This window comes from Equus przewalskii, chromosome 8 (assembly GCF_037783145.1).
Source record: "Equus przewalskii isolate Varuska chromosome 8, EquPr2, whole genome shotgun sequence".
NCBI classification, from domain to species: Eukaryota; Metazoa; Chordata; class Mammalia; order Perissodactyla; family Equidae; genus Equus; species Equus przewalskii.
Window position 1 is genome coordinate 48,909,879 of NC_091838.1, and position 25,822 is coordinate 48,935,700.

Consider the following 25,822-nt stretch of genomic DNA (forward strand, 5'->3'; position numbering starts at 1 on the left):
AAAGGAAACTAATACAGGAGGCTTTGTTCTTCTTGGCTTGGGTTAATTAGCAGGGCTGAGGGGCCGAGACTGGGATATCCATGCCCCCAGGGGAAGTTCACTGCGAGCTCATTAAACTCTTGCCCCTCTCTGGGTCACTGGAGTTTTCAGTCCCCACTGGGGTAGCCCCACTGTGGTTCTTGCTGTCAGAGCACAGGGTATACAGATGCTAAAAGCAGGGGTTGAACATATGGATGGGAGGAGCCAAGGGAACAAAGAACTCAGAGAGAAACTAGAAGACATAGCCTGAGCAAACCAAAGTAAGGATTTTAAGACCACATGTGTGATAGTTAAAAAAGGAAGAAAATAAAACTAACCAAAGTATATAAGTGCCCTACGTTAAGAAAAGGCAACATATGAAAGTTATCTAAATGAGCAGATATATCTAATCGTAATGAATCATTGGACAACTGTGTGTGTTCCGAGTACATGCCATAGAGACAACCTTAGATTCCTATTGTGTTCTCACATGTTTTATTGCATTTCTCACATATATGATTCCATTTGAGACTCTCTGGCTTCAAAAGATAGAAAGGGAAATGAGAAAATTAGCTTCACCTAAAGTAGTGCCTTATCCACAGCAAGTTAACTGTCAAGGCTACATGTGTGCCTAGGTCTCGATTTCATGTCCTGTGTGATTTTTTTTTTGCACTGTAGGGTCCTGTGGTAGATAGAAGATATATGTCCTCAAAGAACTTATAATCACTTATTTTCTCATAATTGTATAATCATCATTAAAAAAAACAACCACCCTTGAAATTTCAGAGTTCATCACCAGGTTGCCCTTAAACAGTAAATAAGACTGTTCCATTCCCTGAGAACACCCAGTATTCATTTATAGGTTTTTAACTACCACGTTTGACAAATAATTAGAAATTACTGTGAATTAAGATCAATCAGAAGCAAAGATGTTTTACAGATATTATAATGTAAGTTAATGGAGAAATGAATGAAATTATAAAAATTTGTTTTAGGCACAGTTGTTCAGGATCACAGTTAGTAGACAAAGTATATCTTTATAGTAATTAATGAACTACTATGCAATTGTGACATTTTCTGGGACTTTGTGGATTTCCCCTAAGTTATCGCTTTGAGGCCATAGGCACAAAGCCTGTAATTTGGGAGCTGGTTCCAAATGAATAGTGTTTTCTTAATTATGACCCATAAAGCCTTTCTTAGGCTTGATTTTTGTAAGTATTGGACAAAAGTTAGAATAAGTTTAGCATGTGCTTCACGTTACTATGCTTTTTCTAAAAGTAAACTATTAGAATTACAGCAAATATTAACTAGTGATTAATTTCTAACAGCATAATAAAGAACACAATTTGGATAAACATTTTTAAAATGACAAATACCCAAGTACAGCTTTGTACATTTGTCATAGCTTTGACCACGTCATTTAGTGTGTAACCTAACACTAGTCTTCCCTAACAGGGACAAATAGAAAACCCTTCCAGGAGTTTGGGAAGAGTCAAAGCCTGGTCACCTGTCTTGCTCCTGGCTTCCTGGGATTAACACCACGTGACTAAAAGAAAACTTTTTCCAGCTTTCTCTGGAAGTTTATGTTTTTTAAAAAGGCATTAATAATAATAGATGTTTGTTAAGCATTTGCTATTTCCCAAGCACTCTGCTACAAACTTTTCCATATTATTTCATTTAATCTTCCCAACAACCCGATGAAGCAGGAGCTCTTATTATTCTCTCCTAACAGGTAAGAAAGCAAAGGCCCTGGAAGGAAAGTCTGTAATTTCTTATAGCTGCTTGGCGGCTGGTGTTGGGTTCAAACCCAAGCAGGCTGATCTGGAACCCGCTTCCCCACCGGGGCACGTCCTCTTCAGAATGCCCACCAAGCCCCACTCCATCGCCTCCTCTTTGCCTCTCATCAGGGTGTGAGGTGTGACACGGAGACAGGCATATCTGTCTCTCGTGACTATTGTTTCTCAACTCTGAGGCTTTTCCTTGACCGAGCAAATTTACTCTCTCAGTCTGGATCGTGGTTCTGTAACCACGGGAATGAGGTTTCTCTCCATTTGTCAGCCTGGCCTCTGCCAAAGTCTTGCTTTCAATTTTTGGAAAGGTTGGATCTCCTCCCCTTTCTTTTTGGAATGTCTTAAAACCATGTTTCTCACATTTTTTTTTTTTTTAACCCAGGCTTCCTCTATCATCTGCTTTTCCCTACCAGCCAGGATGATTCAGGCCAGCATGCCATTCTGCAATGGGTATTCTTAAAATAACAGGGGATTGAAATTTAGGGATGACACCTTGAGAGAGCACGTCCCCGTTCCTCCATGGACATGGAATTCAATTCCTCATCATTCCACATATATTAATATCATGCCAGGTAGCCATTAAGTGCTTTGAAACACAAAAGCACTCTGAGAAGATAGAGGTGACTCTAACATGCAGCAGGATAGAGAAATGAACTACATTAATCAGTAATCAGAACACCTCCTTAATAATCAGATAGTATTACATATTTTTGAAAGCATTTTCACATACGATATATAATCTCAATTCACCTCAATCAGCCTTATAAGACACGTGAAGCAAGTCTACTCACTGCCACTTGGTGGTTCAGGAAACATCTTCAGCAAGTTTTTTGCTTCAAGTCACCTGTGAAGGTAAATCTGAGCTCTAGCCTCTTTGCAAGGGACAACAAAGTGAGTGAAAATGCATCTACTCATTTCACGCGGCTATCAACAACCAATGAGAAAAGAGGATATGATGAATAAGAGCTACTATGCAGGTTAGGGCGCTGCAATGCCAGCGCTGCCTAGAGTAGGTGGATTCATTATGGACAGCTGCACGGAAGCCTGAACTCAAATGCTGATGAGGAAAAAGAGAGGAACCAGGAGAGAGGAGTGAGCCAGGCATTTTAAGGTAACAAGAAACAGCATCTTCATAAAGGCTTGACAAGAAAAGCCATATTGTTTATGACCTGACAGGAATTTTCTGATTTCCTAGAAGGACAAAAAGTACTTGTAAACTTTATCTATCTTGAATGGAGGACTCAGAATTGTTCATGGGTTAATCACAAAGATTGGTTAGAGCGATGTTACTCAATTGCTCCCATCAGCAGGTGGGACTCAAGGCCTCAAAAACGAGGAGTCAGGGGCTTCTAGTGTCTCCCTGATCATCGACAGACCTGCACGCATGTCCAGCTAAGATTGTGTGCATAAATACTCTAAACACAGTTCTTAATTTTCCAGAATATGAGAGATTTTAGATAATGAAAACTCACTTATTCCTAATTTCATTTGAACCAATGAAATTTTATCATTGCTGCCAATTGAATTTATACTAAAAGAATCAACCAAATACAATAGTTTGAATTTCTTTCCCTGTTGTGTTTGCTGGGGCTTGGAGTGTGGAAGTCAAATCCCTTTTCCTCTGACTTTGGGTTTATGTGGGGACTCCTGGGGGGATAGTCCCAGCCTCTCCTCTCCCTGCCTCACTGACCTAGGAGAGAAGCAGTGCTTTGGCGAGATGAACTAGGCGTGTGTGGCCTCAGCCCTTCCTCACTCCTGTCTTTCTCCTTGGGGTACTAACTGCCTGCGAGGAGCATGAACTCTGTCTGCTCTCAGCACACGCCTAGGGAGTCAAGCTTTACCCCTGAGGGGCTCTCTCTTTCTCCTTCACTTTTCCTTCTGGTGGTGATGGTTGTGGTGGTGTGTTTGTGTGCTATTTCTCCCAATTATGTGTGAATTCACTGGTCATTGTCTCCAGTATGGTAGACACACTGGATTCTGGTGAAACAGAAATCAAGACTTTTCTCCCGCCACCCTCCTTCACTCAGTGCCATTGGATTCCTGCTATGGTATTTGGCAATACCAAATACTTGGTTTGGGGAATATCCTTGTGCCTGGAATAATTTTTTAGGAACCATGGACTACCTCGTTTTCTAATTTCATGTGTATGGGACCACTGCCATAATAATCTTACGTGTCCTTTCAACTCTTCAGATTTATTAAAAAGCGATCACTTGCTTTCGGGTCTAACTCTACCTCTTAGTACTTTAATACTAGAAGAAACTACATCCATCCATGGAAGACAGCCAGCCTACAGCTGCTGAAGGAAGCTCAGATCTACCCAGGCACCAAAGTGTCCATCGGTCACGCTGAGTCTACTCTCATCACAGTCTCCATCAACTTCCTTGTTGCTTAATCCGGTGTTCAAGCCCCAGTCCTTCCCCTCCCCCCTCCCAGCAGCGATTGACACAGCTGTTCAGTCCCTTCTCTCTCAAACAATTTCTTCACTTGGCTCGTTTTCTTCCCACCTTCCCAGCTGCTTGTACTCATTTTCCTTTGCAGGTTCCCCTCATCCTCCTGAGCTCTATGTTGGAGGCCCCCAGGGCTTAGGTTTTAAAACTCTTCTCTTTTCTGGCCACAGACACCTTCCAGGTGATCTCATTTCGTCTGATGGCTTTAAATAAAATCCCCATATGGATAATGACCACATTTATATCTCCAGCTTGGCCCCTCTCCCCCGAACTCCAGGCCCCTGTGTTCAAATGCCTGCTCTGCTATTTTCGCATGTTTTATAAGCATTTAGGACTTTGTATATAAAAACTGGCCCCTTGATCTTTTGTTCTAAACGGGTTCCTTCCCAGTCTTTCCCAGTCTGTTAATGGCAATTCTACTTCCGTTTTTCAAACCAAAAATCAGTGTCAGCCTCGACTCTTTTTTATCTCACACCTCAGACGAATTAGAAAATTCTATTATCTGGACTGTTGAAATATATCCAGAATCTGACCTTTCCTCATTACCCCCTGTTTACCACCAAGTTTAAGGACTACAAACCATTGCCAGGAGTACTGCAATGCCCTTCTAACTGGTGTCACTGCTTCTGTCCTCACTCTCCTTCAGCCTTTCCATAACACAGCAGGCAGAGGGTTCTGACTTACACCTGAAGTCAGATGATGTCACTACTCTCCTCAAAATCTTCCAATGGCCCCGTTGCTCTCAGAGTAAATGCAAAAGTCCTTCTCTTCAAGGCCGGCGTGATCTGGCCCCCATTTCTTCTCTGGCCACCACCTCCTACTCTTCCCCGCCTTACTGTCTCTGCTCCAGCCACTCGGGCCTCCCACTCTTCCTCAAATACCCCAGGCCATGCCACAGGGCCTCTGCACTTCATGCTCCCCATGCCTGGCATGGTCTTCCTCCGAACATCTGCCAGGCTTCCTCCTTCATTTCCTTCAAGTTTTACTTTAAAGTCAGCTTCTCAATGAGACCATCCCTGGTTATTCTATCTAAAATCCCAAACTGCCCCACCCCAATTTCCCTACTTTTTTTTCCTCTTCATCACTAAAATACTACATATTCTAACTATTTATATTGTTCATTGTCCTAAATGCAAACTCCATAAAAGCATGATTTTCTCGTGTGTTTTGCTCACTGCTCTGTCCTGAATACATAATACAGTGCCTGGCACATAGTAGAAGCTCAATAATTATTTGTTGAATGACTAAATGACTGTGAAGTAATTTCTTAGAAATTTCTGAGGTAATTTTGAACTTTGCCTTAATGATTAGAGCTTTGATTCCTTTGAGTTTTTAACTCACAAAGGCAAGAGGTTTTTGTTTTGGACCTTAATCCCTTTGGACTTTAACTTTGGAGTTCTAATTTACAGTCTTTACTTTTTCTTTGTGAAATTCATAATGGAGAAAAGTTTATACCAAATTGAAGGCATCACCATATTGTTGGTGTGTCATTGATATTTATCTTAATATTGTCGTCTGATCTCCCTGCCAAATTTCTAATGAACCTATTGAACAATGCAGCATGATTAGGGATGAAGTTTTCAGCTTTGGGTTATATAATTAAGGCACCATTTCTGAGCTCAGCATTGACCTTCGTTGTTCACTCATTCAATATGACATTGTTTATTCCTAGGGATTCTGTGCTTATTCCTTTAGACCAGAGGTCAGTTGCAAATTGGAGAGCTGAATGGCCCCCATGCACATTTTTTTTTGGATTACACAGTGTGTAAAATAAAGCAAAAACAGATTTTTAGTTTTGTTCAAAAAACTCAGAAGATGTAGCAACACTGAGTCCCCTTCCTCTGGTTCTGTACATCTGCTGCCTCCTTTAGAAGGGGCAGACAGTCTCCATTTTCCCACAGTCTGTATCCAGGCATTTGATTGGCACATGTCTGGCTGCTAGAGGCAATACTGCTTACAGCTGTGAGCAACTGGCCGCTTCTCTGAGCCCCCAGCTTTAGAGGACCCTACTCTGGCCTTCTTTTGACTACACTCCTCCTCATGGGTCACGGAGTCTGAGAGCCAAGGGCGTGTGCCTGTACTGAGCTTGCACTGACCTTCTTCTAAACCTGGACTATACACAGGTGCCCAGGATCCCAGAATTTCCTGTCCAATTGGTCTGAGGCACTTCTAGGACCTGTGTGAGACCTTGCCTGGGTTGGCCTTCCCAAGGGCAGACAGGCAGTGCTGCTGCTGTTCCCAAGGGCAGACAGGGCAGTCCTTGTATATGTGTGTGTGGGGGGGGGGGGAGGGTAGAGGCTGGAGCTTGAAAATGTGGGGTTGTAGAGTTCACACATATGGTTGGCCTCCCAAAGATGTCCACATCCTAGTCCCCAGAACTTGCGAAGTTTACTTTATGTAGTAAAAGGGAATTTACAGATATGATGAAGTTAAGGATTCCAGGATGAAAAGATTATCCTGGATTATCTGAGTGGGCCCAATGGAATCAAAAGAGTCCTTGTGAGAGGGAGGCAGGAGGGTCAGAGTCAGTAGTAGGAAATGATGACAGAAGCAAGAAGCTGGAATGAGGAGAGAAAAAGACCATGAACCAAGGAATGGAGGCGGCCTCTAAAAGCTAAAAAAGGCAAGGAAATGGATTCTTCCCTCAGGGCCTCCAGAAGGAAGAGAAGCCCTGCTGAGACCATGAGTTTAGACTTCTGACATTCAGAATGGCAAGATAATAAACTGGCATTGTTTCAAGCCATTAAGTTTGTGGCAATTTGTTATAGCAGCTACTGGAAACTAATACAACATGTTTGTATGGGAGGCCTCTCATGAGGGGCCAGAGATGGGAAGGGAAGAGAAGGTGATGGGCTGCTGGCTAAGGCTTCCATCTGTACTCCTGTCTCAGGCAGCCTCAAACCCTACTTTATGATAGTATAGGCTCAAAAGATATTGTTTCAATGAAAGACTTAAACCAAAGTCTACACATGTATTCTAAGTTTTACATGCCATGCCTGTGCAGTGGCCAAAATGCCAGGTATTATTAGCACAACAATAATTAAGAAATCCATCCACTTATGTATTAGTCATAAAACTATTCAGGAGTGGGCTACAAAGAATAATTTCATCAAATCATGAATACCAAATGCAAGGAAGAATGACATTTTATTGGGGCTTGATTTCATGATCTTTTTGACAAGCTTCAAACCAAATTTCCCTGTATCAAATTTCTCAAACATTTGCTTGTGTTTTCTGTTCCTAGGAAACAGACACCACAACATGTTAGTCTACAGTTCAACAATTGAAGAAATTAAAAACAGAAAATACACCAGGTTGTTAGCATGGGCACAATGCTAATCTACCAGGAGAAGGGAAGACTGAATTAGGGTCCTGATCTTTTCAGCTCAGACTCCCAGGACCCCCTCAATACGTAGATGTAAAAATATTTCCCCATCAGAAATGTGATTGCTTCAGTGGTTCAGATCTATGGAACAAAGACTCTTTTCCTGACTAGACAGCTGTGTTAGAAATGAGAGTTTTGGAGAATAGGCAGAACAAATACCTAATAAGAAAACATGTTCCTATAGTTTTGGTTTTATCTTAGGGATTCTCTTAAATTTTGATTTGGTTGTATATATACTCATCACAAGTCACTTGGTTCACATAAAGTTCATATGAAACAAACATGGTCTAATGACGTAAGTTGTTACTGTGCTTGAATCATTCCAGGAACCAGCGAAGGGCAGCCAGCTGAGCTGTCAGATGCACATGAACGCAGTGGCCCACACCTTGTGATGAACGCTCTTCTGGAGGAGGCCAGCTCACCATGGCGGCCGCTGAGATTCATGGACTCTACACAAAGGTTTGACTTGGTCAAAGCCTTGACATAGTCCTGAAAATTCTGAAAAGTCAAGGCGTATGCAAAAGTGGTCATTTTTTTTTTTTTTTGGAGGGGAAAGGCCTAGAGAAATAAAATTTTGTCCATGAGACTGCCCCTAAAGAGAATCAGGTATAAAATGGAGAAGAGAAAATAATTAGGGAAAGAGGAAAGGGGATCTTCAAGGGACAATGCTCTGAGCAAAAAAGAAAAAAGAAGAAATTTTTCATAAGTTATCTAAAGAACATCTGGCAGAAATTGACCTGAAAATGTAATTTCAGATGAATGTTCTCCCAAGTCTGGAAAGAAATCAAAATCTTATTATAAATATCCTAGTTGAGGTTTTGGAAGAACACTATAGGAGACTGCATTTCACGTGCTTCGAGCGCAATTTAACTCTTGGGCTTTTCCTAAAGTGGTCTCAGGAAGGGATAATCAATAGCATTCTTGGTGCAGCTTGATGAAGAGCTTCTTGTCTTTCGGCTGAATCTGTTCTCTTGGAAGTGGAGACCGCACCCAGTCTCCTCAGAGACTCCCAGTTCCTGTCCTCTTTTGGAAAGGATGGAAACCATATCAGCACTCCCTCTTAGAGAGCCCTATTTTTAAACAGAAAAATCTGGAAAAATACAAAACAACATGGAAATTTTTTCCTGATTGGCTTTTGTGCAGCTGACTTGGCTCTGAACATCCAGTCACAATTCTATGGTATTAGGACTCACCAGCTTCTACAGGAGACCAAGTAATGCATCCTGGACCCCAACATGATGGCCCCCGAACAGGGCTGTAACCATCTGCAGGCACTTACTTCAGCTGTGTGCCAGGGGAGACGTTCCCAAACAGAGATATTTTAATCCTCTGGAATTCAGATTTTTTAAAAAAATATTTACTCTTTAAATCTCGCTGACCCTTGCAGATGTGTGAGTGAGAATCAATCAGATTTGTATTGTGATAAAGGCTGAGGTCCTTCCCTCTCTTTATTAAGTGTGAGAGGATGCTGGAGAAAATCTAGACTCTTTCCTAACTCCTCTGTCTGACAGTATTAGATCCATCTTTCATGCCAAGGTCATATGTCAAGGAGGAGCAAACCTGTTTACCACATGATCCTGTTAATGGGGAGTTTATTGAAGGTCATCACTCCTTTGGCCCTTCAAGCTGATCCTCGGGTTCTCACACCATGAACAAGAGTCCAAAAGTCAGAGAGGAGGAGGAGATGATGATCTCTACAAAGTCTCTCACCTTTCACTTAACACTCTGCCTCCTTGAGCAACTGAATTCCCTCCAGTATCTTCCCTCACTACCCTCCTTGTTTTCCTGCTAATATATCTTACTCCAGTTAATTGCTCTTTCTCTCCAGCCCCTTCCTCTGCCTTTGATTCCTTTTTTGGGGGGGTGGGGGCGGGTGGGTGGTGAGGCAGATTGGCCCTGAGCTAACATCTGTTGCCAGTCTTCCTCGTTTTGCTTGAGTAAGATTGCCGCTGAGCTAACATCTGTGTCAGTCTTCCTCTATTTTGCATGTGAGACACTGCCACAGCATGGTTTGATGAGTGGTGTGTCAGTCTATGCCCAGGATCCAAACCTCAGGCCACCAAAATGGAGTGTGCAAACTTAACCACTATGCCACTAGGCGGGCCCCTGTCTCCTACTTTTTAAGCCAGTAAAATAACTTTCTTTCTTTCTTTCAGCTCCCTTTGGGTCTCTCCCTCAAAGGGAGGGCTTAGTCATTTCTGTACTTCATTCCAAACCAAAATAAAATGAACAATCCTCAATGTCTTAGAATGGGATCCCCAATATTTTCATTGAGAGTAATGGCTTTTTCTATCCTCCCAAGCTCTAAGATCACCAGGGAAAGACATAGATGGCAGTGACATCTCCAGGATGCTGCCCCTCACCTTCATGGAGCTGTTTGCCAAAGTGGGGTATGCACACCAATTGTGTTACTCAAGACAATTTAAGGCAGTGCATAGTTATGGTAGGTTTTGCCTGGATATTTATTGTAACGTACATTAGAAAAAATATAGCTGGCATATCAAATCTATGATTTCACAACTATTACTGCTTAGGGCAAATGTAAGTTAAAATATAAAGAGGGAGTATTTTAAAGAAAAATATTAGGTAAAAAATATATAGATAGAATGTGGACATGGTAAAAATCATGAAAATGGGACACATATGAGTAAAGCTTGGGAAACACCATTTGACGGAAATGACTTTGGAACTAGAAAGAATGAGGCATGATGTCAGCTTCTGGCCATATTTTATCCTCCCTTGCAAAGCCCTGAGCTTGGGGCAGAGGGTGGGAACGCAGCTGTTATCCAGGCAGGGATTCATAATTTCACACTAGGAACCAAAATATGCAGAAATGTTCCTGAGTGGATAAATCAAAATCACATCCTGCTGTAACCAAGGAGAACATTGCCATTAAATTTACAATTAGAAGGACTCTGGACCACCTCCTTCAGTTTGGAGGCTCAAAAGCCCAGAGAGGTTACATGACTTGGCCAGTATCACCCCAGGAAACAGTAACAGAACCAGAACTCAAACCTCAAAGTTTGCTCATTCTAAATCTTTCTACTACATTATTGCTGCTAGATGGGTCTTTCTGATGCTGAACAAGTCCTGTCTATTCCTGATTATATCTAGCTAGATTTAAGAGAGTAATAGGGGTTAAAATCAGAGAGGTAATGTGAAGGCAGGAGGGAGACTGTGTCAGGACTTCAGGCCAGTATGAGGACTTTTAGGGGGTTCGGTCCAAAGGTGGAGCTGATAGCTGTATCTCATCCAGGCAAGAGAGCCAGAGTAAGTGACATAAGGACTAAGAGAACAGTCACCAGGACAATCTGGCAATATTGTTATAGACAGAGTGCTTTTCTTAGAGCCCCCTTTTTAAACTTTTCATTTTTTAATCATTTTAGGTATACAGACAAGTTGTAAAGGTAGTACGGAGAGTTTCCATAAATCCTTCACCCAGCTACCCTATTGCTAACATCTTACGTTACCATGGTATATTTTCAAAACTAAGAAATTAACATTGGTACAATACTATTACATAAACTACAGGCTTTACTCAGCTTTCCCCAGTTATTTCATTATGTTTTTATTGTTGTTCCACAATGCAGCCTAGGATACCATGCTTCATTTGTTACCACGTCTCCTTAGTCTCCTCCTGTGGAAGTTACTGGACTTTCCTTGTTTTTCATGACTTTGACACTTTAGAAGAGGTCAGGTATTGTGTAAACTTTCTGCCAGTTTCGGTTTGTCTGATAATTTCTCATGATTTAGACTGGGATTAGGGATTTGGGGGAAGAACACCACCAAGGTGAAGTGCCCTTCTTATTGCATCCTATCAAGGGATACATGCAATCGATAAGACTTATCAACAGTGATTTTAACCTTGATCCTTTGCTTGAGTCAGTGTCTGTGAGGTTTGTCCACTGAAAAGTTCCTCTCTTTTCCTTTCCATACTCTGTTTGTTGGAAGCATGTCACTAGGTTCAGCCTACGCCCAAAGAAAATTAAGCTCCATCTCCTGGATGGAGAACTGTCAAAGAATCTGTGACTACATTAAAATCACCATACTAATTAGTAAATATTTTGGGAGATAGACTTTGAGGCTATGCAAATATCCTCTTTCTTTTTAAAGCTTGCCCACTAATCTTAGGATTCACCAGTGGATCTCACCTGCAGAAATCATTGCTGCGATGATCTAATGATGCTTTTCTATTCCCCTCATTTCTTCCACATTTACAATTTGGAATTCTTCTGTAAGAAAGATTTGTTCCTTCTCTCCCATTTATTTATTTATTCTATCATTTATTTATAACAATATGGACTCATGGATATTTATTCTTTCAGTTATAATCTAATACTATCATTACTTATTTTTTGCTCAAATTGTTCCAGCTTTGGCTATAGGGAGCTTTCAGGTTGACTCCTGCATCCTTTTGACATGCTCTATCCTTAAAACAATGTGCTAGCCCTTTCAAACTTTCTAGCACTCTAAAGTGCTCCAAATTCATCTTGCATTTCCTTGCCTCAAATCTACAATCAGCCATTCCTCCAAGGAGTCATGGTTTCTTTGATTGGAGTATGGTATTTAGAAACCAAGATGTGGGAGCTGGGTGTGTTCATTGCTACTGGGGTGTCATTGCTTCTAGGCTATCTCAATAGATAGAGCTAGAAAATATATGTACGTACATGAACCCATATGTCTACACACATTGATATTAATTTCTATATCTATTTATCAGCATGTATATATAAAATATGTACATATATGTATATATATGAGTGTGTGATATATATACACATATATATGTATGTATTTGTGCAAGTATACATATATATACAACTATGTATTTCTATCTATCAGTATAAATTTAAGATTACACTGATATCCTCAGAGCTACTTTGAATCAACTGGCCTAATACTGACACCCGGTGTCATCTTCAAGCCTCCACTTTACATCTAAAATCCTAGATCAGCAACTATTACGGGTTGAATTGTGTCCCCCTAAAAGATACGTTGAAGTCCTGACCCCAAGTACCTCAGAATGACCTGATTTGAAAATAGGGTAGTTGCAAATATAATTAGTTAAGATGAAGTCATACTGGAGTAGGGTGGATCCTTAATCCAATATGACTGGAATCCTTGTAAGAAGAGGAGAAGACAGAGAAACAAAAGTAAGATGGTCATATGGAAACATGAGTAGAGATTGAGTTATGCTGCCACAAACCGAGGAACACTTGGTACCACCAGAAGCTGGAAGAGACAAAAAAGGATTCTTCCTTGAGCCTCTGGAAGGAGTATGGTCCTGCCAACAGCTTGATTTCAGACTTCTAGCCTTCAGAACTGTGAGAGAATAACTTTCTGTTGTTATAAGCTACCCAGTTTGTGATACTTTGTTATGGCAGCTCTTGGAACTATTATAGCACCTATCTATTTGATATTAAGTTTTTACCCTCTATAATCTGATAATACGCAAATTAAAATAATACTCAAAGCCTTTACTCCAAAGGCTTCCTCAGCTGCCTCACATTTAAGACGGTCGGATCCCTCCTGGACCTCTGTCATTGGTAGCAAAGATGATACCATATTTTCTGTTACATCCCCACCACCTGGTGCAGTGCAAGGTGCAGAGATGGTGCTCACTAAATGTTCGCTGACTTGAATACCTATAGACCTCCTTTGTCAACTTAGTATACTAGGCAGGAGGGCCTCAATTCTAAGACTTCTTTTTTTGCCCTCAAGCTCTGCTGGGCGAAGTTCATCTGTCTGTCTGTCCATCCTTCCTTCATTTCTTCTCTCCTCCCTCCCTCCCAACCTCCCTCCAACTAATATTCACTGGACACATACCATGTGCATGGCATAGTTCTAGACTCTAGAGAATTAGCAGTGAACAAAAGAGACAAAAGCCCTGTCACCTTGGAGGCTTGCATTTTAATGAAGGAGAAAAGTCTAGAATCTGAAATTGTAAATCACCTATGTCTAAACGACAAATAAGTAATAGCACAGGATGAGAGAATGCACCTTGGGAATGGTTTCCATGAGTTACTTGGCCAGCTGTGGTCTGGTGGCCTCCTTCCCAACAACCAAAGGCCCCAACTGAACAGCTGTACTTTTCTTATCCAATTTTTAAATTCCTCTCCTCTTCCTAAGAGGAAGAGTGAAGGGGGCGGGGAATAAGGGGAGAAAACAAACTGGCCAGAAAGAGAATGGAGAGGAAGGAATGGGAATAATAATTCTCCTACAATGTCTTTTAAAGCCAACTCTTCCTGAGCTGTGCAAGGCTAAGTACCTAACCTCTGTTAATATCTTTATTATTATTACATCATTGACAACATAATAATGGCTAGCCAGTACTGAGAGTTTGCTATGTGCCAGGAAGTGGTCTAGACAGTCACCAATTTGATCCCGCTTACTCCTCATCACAATTCTATGAGACAGATGCTATTATTTTTCATGTCACAGATGAAGAGCTGGATGCTCAGAGAGGTAAAGTCATTTGCTCCAAATCCCACAGTTAGTAAATGGCAGAATCCAGACACAGATGTCAGTATGTCAGACTCCAAAGTCCTGGCCTTCCCTCTGCTTTCAGAGAACCCTCCTCCCCAACAGGAGGCACCAGCTGGCTAGGGCTGCCCACCCAATACGGCCTTCAAACAGGATTTCCTTCCATGAAAATGTTCTTCTCAACAATGGACCCTCTTGTTGACCCTGTCCTCTTCTTTACTCCACTGTGAGTATTTTTTTTCCAACCCCTCTTTTCCAGGGCTCTGTCTCCCCTGGTAACCGGGGTAACAGAAATCTTGGGTGGTATTTGCTGGATTTCCAATGGTCATGGTCACTCTATCTTTCCCAGCACCTCTCAGCTTTTTACTTCTCTCCTCATTATCTAAGCCAGCATGGAGCAATTTTCCAAAACATTCAATTAGCAATTGCACAGAGGGAACTGTGTCCATAATTAATTAGTGATTCTAGGACACACCAAAGGACAAGCAAAACCAAAGATGTTGGAAGCCCTGAAAACTGAATCTACAGGAAGAAGACATACACATTTCAGGACCATCCTCAGGAGGGACAAAGAATTGAACAATCTGCTCACTAATTCAAATCCCAAAAGCTCCTCCACATGTCTTAGGATTGAATGGACATCAATCATCGGGTGACAATCCCAAGCCGAACATTTCAGCTCCAGGATAAATGGCTGCCTCTGTTCTAGCAGTGAACTGATTCTTTCCCCATTGCTCTCACTCAGGAAAGTTGTCCCCTGTTTCCTCCCACAATTGTTCAAGACTCTTTAAAGACAGTCTCCCCTGCAAGATGGCCCCAGCCCCTGGGATTTCTCGCTCTTCATCAGAGCAGCAGTCCAGTTAAAACGCCAGGATTTAAGAGACCAAGCTAGGATGACTGTGGAGGCAAAGAAAGGGAAGAGAGTAGAAGAATGCCAGGATTCCCAGATGTATAGTTACTGTTCTAACCTGAAGAAGAAAGGAGGACTTGAATAGAAGTCCGTCCAGATCAAATTCTCCCCAGATGCCAACTGGTTCTCCAACACACATGGTGAAGTGTAAAGAACTGGGGCGTGCTAGCACTGTTATTAGTGAAAGTGCTACCTTTTCATTAGGAGGAAATAGGGATTATGTTTGCTTTGGGTTATTATGAACTCTAGTTAGTGCCCAAAAGACGAGAGCCAACAAAAGTCTGAAGAGCATTACAGCAAGTTCCCACATCTCACAGGGGTGACATCACCACCATCACATACTTGCCAGCAGTAAAAATTAGAAGCCTTATATAGAACATTAGAGTTGTGGGAATCTTTTGCTACTTTATCTTACCTGCAGCCTAATTTCCTTTTGTTCTAGATTGGGCTAATGCCAGCTTTCAGGGCTGACCTCTGTCCTTAAGGGAGCATACCTAAACCCACCCCACCAAGCCGCAGCTTAATACATGACAATGGATGCAAGCAATGTTAGTTAAAAAGGAAAATGAAAATACCTGCCAGCACATGTGTGAGACATACTAGTTGCTGCTGCTCCTGCTCAAAAGAGTAAATACTATGATGAATGTCGCTAAGCAATGTTGCATTTTCAGTCCTTAATAACTCCCTTAGTAACACAGGATGGGACAAACTATTTTGAGATTGATGAGATGCTTTGCCTTACTTCTGTGAATAATCAGCCTCAGCAACCACGGCTTCCAGCATGAAGCAAAAGTGATTATCCTTTGTCCCCTGGCTGAAATGTGTATTAGAACTCAGTGGTAACTGTCCTGTTGGGAAGTCTAAGGGTTTTCTGCTAACCCACTCCTCCACAGTGTCTTCACCTTAAAAAATTACTAAATAAGTGTACATTCTTTTCATGTCTCCTCTCTGCCATTGTATATGTGTATGTAGCAAATGCCAGAAAGTTGTGAATTTTAAATATACCTAAAGATTTGGAGTAAAACGGTTCTACAAATATTCATCCTTCTGATTCAAAGATAATGCTGCTTTTGGGGATTCTGTGTGAGGGTGACCGACTCTGCAGGCCAGTTTCAGATCTTGCATTGATAACAACAACTCTTTGGTTTACAGATGCCAGAAAGTTGCTCAGAGTGAGCCGCCAATGACAACTAATGGCTTTGTGCCCCTTTCCCCCACTTGCCCAGCATTCCCTGGTTACCAGAATTTTTGATTACCCAGCAGTCTCTGGTTACCCAGAATTCTGGAAAACCCAGTATTCTTTGGTTACCCAGAATTCCCAGTTACCCACGATTCATAGTTATCCAGTATTCCCCAGTTACTCAGCATTTCTCAGCTACTAAGTAAATATTACGTAGAAATAGTCTGCAAGAAAATAACCTCTTCAGCAGGATTCGCCCAGTGGAATTCTGGAACTTATCATCTACTTCGAGGAGCAATGCTGCACAAAAGACGTTACTGTACAAAAGCTAGAGCACAGAATCTCAACTACACGTTTTCCCATTGAAGGGACTGTGGGCAAATCAATGTCTTCACGCCTCTGTTTTCTGACCTGTTATTGCAATGACTAAGTTGACATATGTAAAGCGCTTAGAACAGTGCCTTCTTCTGCGGCAGAGCTAGAAAAGTGTTCGCAAGAGTCTTCAGTCAAAACAAGCAAATTCCACAGTTTGTAAAGGAGGAAAAAGCTAAGTCCAGAATGCACCCTTAGGATCTGTGTTTGCTTCTATTTCAGAGGAAGCCACTGATGTAATAGAGCTAGAAATTGCCAAAATTCGAATTCCTATAACATCAAACTGTAACTAATTATGGTATGGTCATATGCTGTATGTTTCCCAGAAATAACTGATGTTCCACGGACAAGTAAGTGGCTGACAAGGGTGGGAAAAACATATAGTAAACGTCCTTGTTTTTCTTGGCTGTTAACTTTAATATAATGAAATATTCGATGAAAAATATGGACACTCAACAGCAACTACTTCTTACCACTTTAGAAAGACACTCTTGAACTACTGAAAGTTAGAAATCTGTGTTCAGATAGCATTGCCAAGTAATGTATTTTGAAACTTTTACATTTTAAATTACAAAAATGTTACTCATTTCCCAGGTGTTTTTCCCAGTAGAAATTACAGTGATAGATGTTAAACTAACTCCATGTGGTTCTCATTTTCAAAAATACAATTTTGGACTGCTTAAGAGTTCCACTGTATTTCTGTGAGCTGCAAAAAGAAATCCACTTTGGTTTTAAATGTAGTTTTGTTTTTTTGGGTTGTGTTTTTTTTCTACTAGGAATACATTTCTCTCTGAAAATTTCTCAGTATTGCTATTTAACAGACTAAGTGTTTTAGATTTCTTTTAAGCTCCCTTTATTTTACTTAAACGAATTGAATGCAGTGAGTTTTTGCAACTTTCTAGTGAAAGAAAATTAAATTATTGATCAAGTGGTCTTCATTTATAACAGCCATACCAGCACTAGCAGGCTGGAGGTATGTTTTGTTTCAGTAGATTTCATACTAAAGAGCATGTATTTTTAAAATAAATCAGCCTGATAGTCTCATTAATTCTTACTTTCTGATAGAGGTAAGGCGTGGTAACCCTGTAGGTGCTAAAAAGTGATCAAGATCTGATCCACGCGACTTTGGAGACAGGTGCTATTATCTATGGTGTGATACTTCTAAATGTAATCAGTGTGTTTACTATGTAACAGGCAATGCCAGGTGCTGGAATTATAATGATGAAAAAAGCAGACCTAGGCCCTGTCCTCATGGAGCTTATAGTCCAGGGCAGCGTTACTTAAAGTGTGGTCTGCGGACCAGTGCCACCTCAAACAATTTCTTATCAGGCTGCAACAGGACAGTACAGATTTTGCAAGTAATTGTTTAGACATTTTTACAGCAGTTGGACATTGCTGCAACATCCAAATGTGTGATCAAATGGAATGTGTGATCAAGTGGACTCATCTTGTTGAATGGGGTATGGACCAGTTTGGATATTGCTGAACTCGAATAGTGAATTTCATGTGACAGGGTCCAAGTTCTGGTCATGGACAAGAGGACACATATCGGCCTGTGACAAACGGAAAATTTAAAAAAAAGGGCCAGCCTGGTGGCGCAGCGATTAAGTGCGCACATTCTGCTTCTCAGCGGCCCGGGGTTCGCCGGTTCGGATCCCGGGTGCAGACATGGCACCGCTTGGCAAAAGCCATGCTGGCGTCCCACGTATAAAGTAGAGGAAGATGGGCATGGATGTTAGCTCAGGGCCAGTCTTCCTCAGCTAAAGAGAAGGACTGGCAGTAGTTAGCTCAGGGCTAATCTTCCTCAAAAAAAACCCCTCAAAAATCAGAAAACTAGTCCTTCCCATAGATAGTTCGAGAAGCCCTAGTCTAGTGCTTTCCAAACTTTATAGGAAAGAGAGAGAGTTTAATTCCAACTGAGAAAATTTGGGAAAGTTTCATTGAAGAAGTGATTCTCAGCCATGCATTGGAATTTGAGGGGTAGAGATCGCAGCATGAGAAGAGCTATGAAGGCAGAAAAGTGCAAGGATGCCTCAAGCCACCTAGTTCATTGCAGCCGGAGGGTGATATGGGGACAGGGGCAAAATGGAGGTAAAGTAGATAAACTTGCAAAGGCCAAAAGCAGCCAGTTAGTTAGTTGGGTGCCATGAAAAGAATTAGAACTTTATTTTTGAGACAATTGAAACTTCTTATTCCTGAACATGATAGTAACAAGAAAGCAAGCTCCATTTTACAAAATAGTATTGGTCTAATTCGAACTATATGCAATACTTTGAGGCAGGAGGCCTTTAGGTGAAGTAAATAATAACAGTAAAAAGGAATTTTAAAAAATAGTTTTCTTAATGGTGTCATATATTAGTCACACGTCTAAGTAAATGTATGCAATCTTAAGTCTCCCCATGCGCTATAGCATAGTACAATGCCACTTTAGAAGATCTAACCACGTACAATTAAAGTGATTTTGGAAGGCCATTTCTTAGCTTAACAGAAAGAACACAGATTCCTCTTGTTTTCAGAAACTTTAATTAAACTACAGATATCAAGGGAACATTAAACCAATATATTATTGTAATAATTTACACTAAAATGTCAAGTACCATCACCAAAGGACACAAGAGTGGCACTTTTTTCTCTCTGTTCTTCTTGGTTTTCTATAAAACTAGAATTGAACTCATTAAATGGGCCTCATTTAAATTTCTATGTGTCACCAAAAGGCTATAATTCTTGCAGCTGACCAAGTTGGAGTCTTTGTGGCATGAAGATTCCCATAAATGTATCTTTAAAAAATAATTGAGCCACTAAGTAAGTTGCAAACTTTGAGGGTAAAATTTTATAAGGTTTTACAAGGTTCTCAAAGTGTATACCCTCTTCTCCACAGAAAAACTTATTACATGTCAGGATTTCATACGTTTAGCTGAGTAAAAATCTATTTATTTAGTCTTCTAATTGTGGTTTCATAATATTTTTAATTATGATGTAAGAGCTATAGAATTATAAAGATACCATCTTGTTAAGTTGAAAGCTATCCATTCAGAATTGGACATGTTTGCAATACAATACAAAGCTAAAACATGGCATTGTGAGTCACTGATTTTGATAGACTAAAGCAGTGGTTCTCAATTGAGAGTGAGTTTGCTCCTCCCAGGAGACATCTGGCAATGGCTAGAGATGGTTGTCATGACTGGGAGGATACTACTGGTACCAGGATGCTGCTAAACATGCTACACTGCATAGGATAGCCCCCCACAACAGAATGATCTGGTCCAAAACGTCAACAGTGCTGTTGAGAAACCCTAACAACATTTCCATTATTCCTCTTGGCATATATAGAAAAAATCACTTTGATTCATGCAATTTGAAAATCAGAAACAAGGAAGTTCCTGAAGATTAAAACAGACACTATGCCTCCCTTTGATATAATGAACTACCCTCTGATTTTTGCAAGCAAGACCTGAAGGTGACCCTCAGAGGTGCCCTGGTTTAATTCCATTGATGGTAATACTTTATATGCAGATATGCAAACATTGCCATCAGGAAACCTTCAGGACACCTTCAGAAAACGCAGGCATGACTGAAAACTCAAACAAGGTTCCAGATATGTATTATTTTCTGAGTTGTAAGTCACTGATGATTTTAAGATACACCATCAATTGAATAACAGTTTTGGAAATGTGGAAAAGAATATGTTTCCTTAAATGTCTACTTTGATTGTAAGATGTGAACCTTTTTTAGAGATAGTAAATGTGCAAAATCTATAAAGTATGTTAAGTGTATCATAAGATATATGTATTAAGTTCTTTATGCAAAAAGAAATGGAAACACTCTGAAATACTCTCCCTCTTAGATCCTTCTCGATCAGTGTTAGCCTCTGTTATTTTCATTTAAGTCTTTTATTGCTCTCCTTGTCTCCTCTTCACCACTCCAGGAAGAAGTGGTCAGGGGCAGAGTGTGCAGTGAAATCACTAGCTCCTCAGAAACAAGAACACAAATCTCACAGCTTCCCTTGCTTCTTTTCCTCTCTTAGGATTTCTCCAAAGTCTTTGACTGTGTATTGAGTACTATGAAGAACACCTGTGCTGAGCATCTTAGTGCTGCTAGGGCATTTAGCTTTATTTGACTAAACAGAGGAATAACCATACTTAGATGCAATACAATAAATACTTGAAATTATTTTTAAAATTCCACATAAAGACCACTCACACCACTTATTCATAAACAAAATCTCACTATAAAACCTATATATTTGCCTACTAGCATATTATCTGCTTGTTCCACTAGGATTTAAGATCTATGCGAACAGAGATTTTGTCTTGTGTTTATTGGTTGAATGAGTGAATGAATGAATGAATAAATGAATACCTCCTCCCAAATAGCAGAGTCATTACACAGGTAAAACCTCATGTTATTTTCACACCAATGACAGGAGACAACAGGACTCACTCCATGTTATAAACTACTCATGTCCATTCATTCATTCTCTCTCTACTAAGTCTTTCATGAGCGGCCCCCGCCACCTTTCCGGGTTTCCCTTGCACCATGCCTCCCTTGCTCTCCAGCAACACTGGCCTTGGTCCAGTTCCTGGTAAGCTCCATGTTCCCTGCGCATGTTCTTGCCTAGAACACTCTCCTCCCTGATCCTAGCCCCTTCAGATTTCTTCAGGGAGGTCTTCCCTGATCACTACTTAGGCTAGATGTAGTGCCTGTATTTTATAGTCTCAGTTTCCTGTGTTTTCTTTTTCTCCATCACAGTAATGATTGCATTTGTAAAATCTACTTGTGTAATTATTTGATTACCATTTCCTCCACCCCACACCACTCAACTGAAGGCAGAAACCATACCTGCCTTGTTCCCCATTAATATCCCCATGATTTAGCACAATGCCTGTCATACAGCAAATGCTCAATAAATATTTACTGAATGAATTATGTTTCTAGGAGCAAGATCTGTTACCAAATGTATGAGTCCATGTTATACCATATCATTCTGCCCTAGGGCTCAAGGTAAATATGCTTAATCAACACTTTTTGGTTAACTAAAATCATCGTTTAGCTACTGCAAACTACATTCTCCTAAGTCTACATGACACTGAACTTGTTGCAAAATTGCTGAGAAATCAACTGCTCTTTCTATTCTTTTTCCTACATACTAATAAAAAAGCAATTTGCTTATTTGTTTCACTGAGTTTACTAGCTGTTTTGGCATTAAGAACATGACTGGGTGGAAAATGGTTGTCAGGGAATCGATTATTTGGATGAACAGTATTTGTCTCTATTTGAAAACATCTGGAAGCATACTTTAACTATCCCCTAGATATTTGGTATCTTGTACTCTCAGCCTCTGAGATAATCTCTCCCCATTACTCTTCCTGAATGAAAGATATTCTGTTGACAAAATAGTGTTTTTTGATAGAAGGAAATTTATGGGACATTGAAAATAAAGAGTAGTGAGCACCTGGGCTAAGAGGATTAAAAGGGTATTTTTTTTTTTTTTTTAAGAGGAGTAGGAAAGAGGTTTCTAGTACAGAAAACTGTACAAAAATATAATTCTATGTAACATCACATAACTAAGAAGCTAGTCACATAGGAAGCCTTGGGGAAGAGTATGGATTTCTTGGGGATCCAGACAAAATGATTCTAGCCTAAGGGAGCTAAAGAGAGACACCCAGACAACAGGAAATCAGAAATAGTTGTAAACCTAGAGTCTATCCATATACTTCACTTTAAAATAATTTCTTTACATATATCTTCCCTATCTCTTCTTATCAGGATCTCTGTCGACAGGCAATTTTTACTAGAATGTCTGGAATTCTTGAACAAAATTCCAGAAAGCCCAGGAAATTGGGGCAGTATTTGCTAACTTAGGCCATCCTTTAGGCCCAGTTAGGCAGTTTAGCCTCAGTTATAGAGGTCATCCTCATCCCTGCCTTGTCCACTCCTCTTCTGAGCCAACAGTAGTCAAGCAGGGAGTGGCTCCCTTACTGCCTCAGAGTGTTTCTGTCGATTTCTCTTCCAAATTGTCTCCCTTTAGGTCTGGCAGATGCCTCAAATCTGCAGCTTGAACTCCTGCAGCCTCTCCTTGCTCCACATAAACCAGAGATGAAATAGAGCATATCTGGGGCTTACTTGAGAAGGGAGTCTACAGTGAGGCATGCCCTGTCCCTGAGACCACAGCCACCGAAGAGAGACCTGGATGCCTGAGGAGGGGCAGAAAGGACCAGAAGCCACTAGCAGATATATTGCTTCTCTACACCTCCACGTCAAGGGGAAAGGTTCTTAGGTTGAATCAAGCTCATGATTCACTGTCTTTAGGCAAGAATACACATTTTCCTATTATTCTTTAGTTTGATGTCAGAAAGATTCGAGGAACTAATCCAATGGCCACAATCATGTTTAGGGTTGTGAAATCCATAAGTGGTTCAACCAGAGTATCACAAGAAGAAAGAGCCTCTCAGGCTGCCTGACCACGACCAACGTGAACGAACAGCTCCATCCTGGCTTCCAGGAGAAATGCACTGGGGCTGAGGCTTAATTCTCAAAGTCATGAGAGGGAAAAAAACCACATGAGATTTTGTTTAGCATGACTTCAAATAAGCTATTAGCATTCTATAGATCTCATTTGAAGCACTGGCCTACCAAATTTGGAATGAAGATTTTTTACTTTCACTTTCTTGTGACATCCAGATGAGCCATGTTACTCATCTAATACTTAATTAAACCATAAATACTTAATGGGGATAAAGAAAGTGGGATAAAAGAAAGCTAAGTGTATTTGAGTTTCATTTCACATCAATATGTCTCCCTTCCTTCCCTGCAATATCAGCGAAATACAAAAGAAGGTTCTGTTCTTGCTCACATTGATTTTATCTTTGCCGTTTATTCCTCATACAAAATCATTTGGCCAAGTACATATTAGATTAATATTCATGCCTTGTTTACAAACAGCCACAAAATCTATTACTGGGGCCTAAGCCACATGACCTTACCTAAATCTTGGCTGGCTCTCATGTGGGCCATTAGCATATTTTGAAAAATTTCCAAGAAATTCATATACCCATAGATTTTCCTTCCTGAAAAGCCAGTTTCCTAAATATTCGATGAGCTGACTTTCGAGACCCACATCAACAAATTAGGAAAGTAATAATGTTCCTATCTCAACAGGAAATTCAGTATTGTGGCTGCTGCTGCCTAATTATACTATAATAAAATTTCAAAAGGATCTTTTCTGAATTAGACAATATCCCATCTACTTGCAGCACAACATCCTTCTCAATTTTCCATACCAAAAGGGTAGATTCAGAAAGTAAGGAGGAGCATGTATGCATTACCTTTTTTTCCAGGAAGCAAGTCAGGTTTTTACTTCATTGTAACTTCTAGTTTTTTAGTTTTTTATAAGTAAATCTTTTATACTTAAATAAGGTTTCCATTTAATCAGAGTCACCATAAAAGAGAATAGATTTTTTTTTTAATTAGAATGGGTGCATAGTTTTTTTTCTCAGTAACATACAAATTCAAGTAAAGAGTTAAAAACGGAAAGGTATACCCCACAGCAAAGCTTTAATGACGGACATAAGCTAGCATTTTTTGTTTCCCAAATACCAAAACATATAAACACAAAACAACCTAACTAGGGTGAAACATCTTTGCATTCTGAATCATAATTTACACAATTTAAAACCCAGGCATTCTGAGAGGTTAAAAAAGTAACTTACAATATGCAGTCACACAGCACCTCGGACCTCAGAGCTCTCCACGGGATCACGACAGATTTGATCACCAGCAGTTCAATGGCCCTGCAACTGAGATCACTCATAATTAATGACTATTTTACTTGAACATTTGACAGCTCAGTAAGCAGTTCATGTAAGGCTGTTACTTGTATTTCTTCTGAGGTTGCTTTTGCAAACAGGAAACAGGAAACACACCTACAAGAACACTGACACGTCTCAGCCTAACTGGTCTTTGGCTCAAAGCTCTCAGGGGTGAGTCTTATACAGCAGGGGTGATAGGTACAGTCCCTAAAAGAGCAGGACTCAGGTCCTAGCACTTCACCATCCAGAATCCTTTAGACAGGCGCTATGCAAGCAATTAGTTATAGGAAGAAACAAGCATTCTTAGTAAATTCAAGCCTTATGGCCTTAATCCTGGAAGGACTGTAAACTTCAGAATAAACTCACGTATATATAAACATATATATGTACATACATACATAATATATAATACATTGAGTAATATATTTTAAATATATACATTATTTAAAATAACATTAAAATAATATATATAATTTTTTCCTGAAATAAGTATAGAAACTATCATTTAGGAATCTTTCGGTTACAAATAACAGATAACCCAACTCAAACTCACTTATACAAATAAATAACAAAACGAGGAAATATTTTGGTTCATTGATCTGGGGGGAAAAACACCCCAGAGGTAGGATGGTTTTTGGAAACCAGAGGTTTACTATATCATTTGATTCTCTGCAATTCTCTTGGCAAGGGTGTTCTCTGTAGACTGACTTCACCGTCAGGCTGCCTCCCCTCATGTTGCAAAAAGTAATAGCCACAGCAGTTCAAGACCACACATCCATCTTCCAGGAGGATAGTGTTAGCATGCTGGTAGTTCCGGGTTCTGAGGCCACTCAGACTACCCATCGCTGAATCAGTCACTATATTTTGTTGAATGGCTTTAAACGAATCAAGGCTTATCCCTGGAGGTGAGGGTAGGATCATTCCAACAAAAATCATATGGAAAGACCTTCAGCATACTGAGAGGAAGGGAAAAGGGGGAAAGGGACATTGGGGAGAAAATCAACATATGCCCACTACAACAATGTCGGACAAAAATCTGAATCTGAAGACTGGTATTTGAGGATGTATACACATGAAAATGCTAGTTCTTGGGTTATCTGAAGATGTCTGAAAGGGAATGGGCTGAAATTCAACAAATATTCATTATCCAAGGCTCTACATTTAATCAGACTTTCTATTAACATTAGATTTGCTCTCTGAGAAAGTGAGTCAGAATATCTCCCATTTGTTTATGAAATGTATTTTATAGTGTATGAAGTGTTCTTGCATTTGAGCTTCCATTTTGTCATCCAAACAATCCTGCCATGGAGGCAGGCATTCCCACTGGATGCTCAGAGAGTGGGGCAGACACTGCTGGTTACCCATCCCATTTCCAGTCTAGCCCTTTTTCTTACACAATCTCAACTTATTCAGGCAGCGATTTGCC

At 40.4% G+C, this 25,822-nt stretch overlaps 1 protein-coding gene across 10 annotated transcripts in view; it reads right to left on the bottom strand.

Annotated features, from left to right (window-relative positions):
- The window catches only part of NCALD (neurocalcin delta), a 389,622-nt gene that overhangs the window by 135,361 nt on the left and 228,439 nt on the right, over nucleotides 1-25,822 (bottom strand). For 8 of the 10 annotated variants that reach the window (XM_070631912.1, XM_070631914.1, XM_070631916.1 and 5 more), the window contains one exon: nucleotides 24,298-24,384. The exons of the other annotated variants lie outside the window; for them this stretch is intronic. The gene's annotated coding sequence lies outside the window, so the exon portion shown is untranslated. The remainder of the gene's footprint in view (nucleotides 1-24,297; nucleotides 24,385-25,822) is intronic. 10 annotated transcript variants of the gene reach the window in all.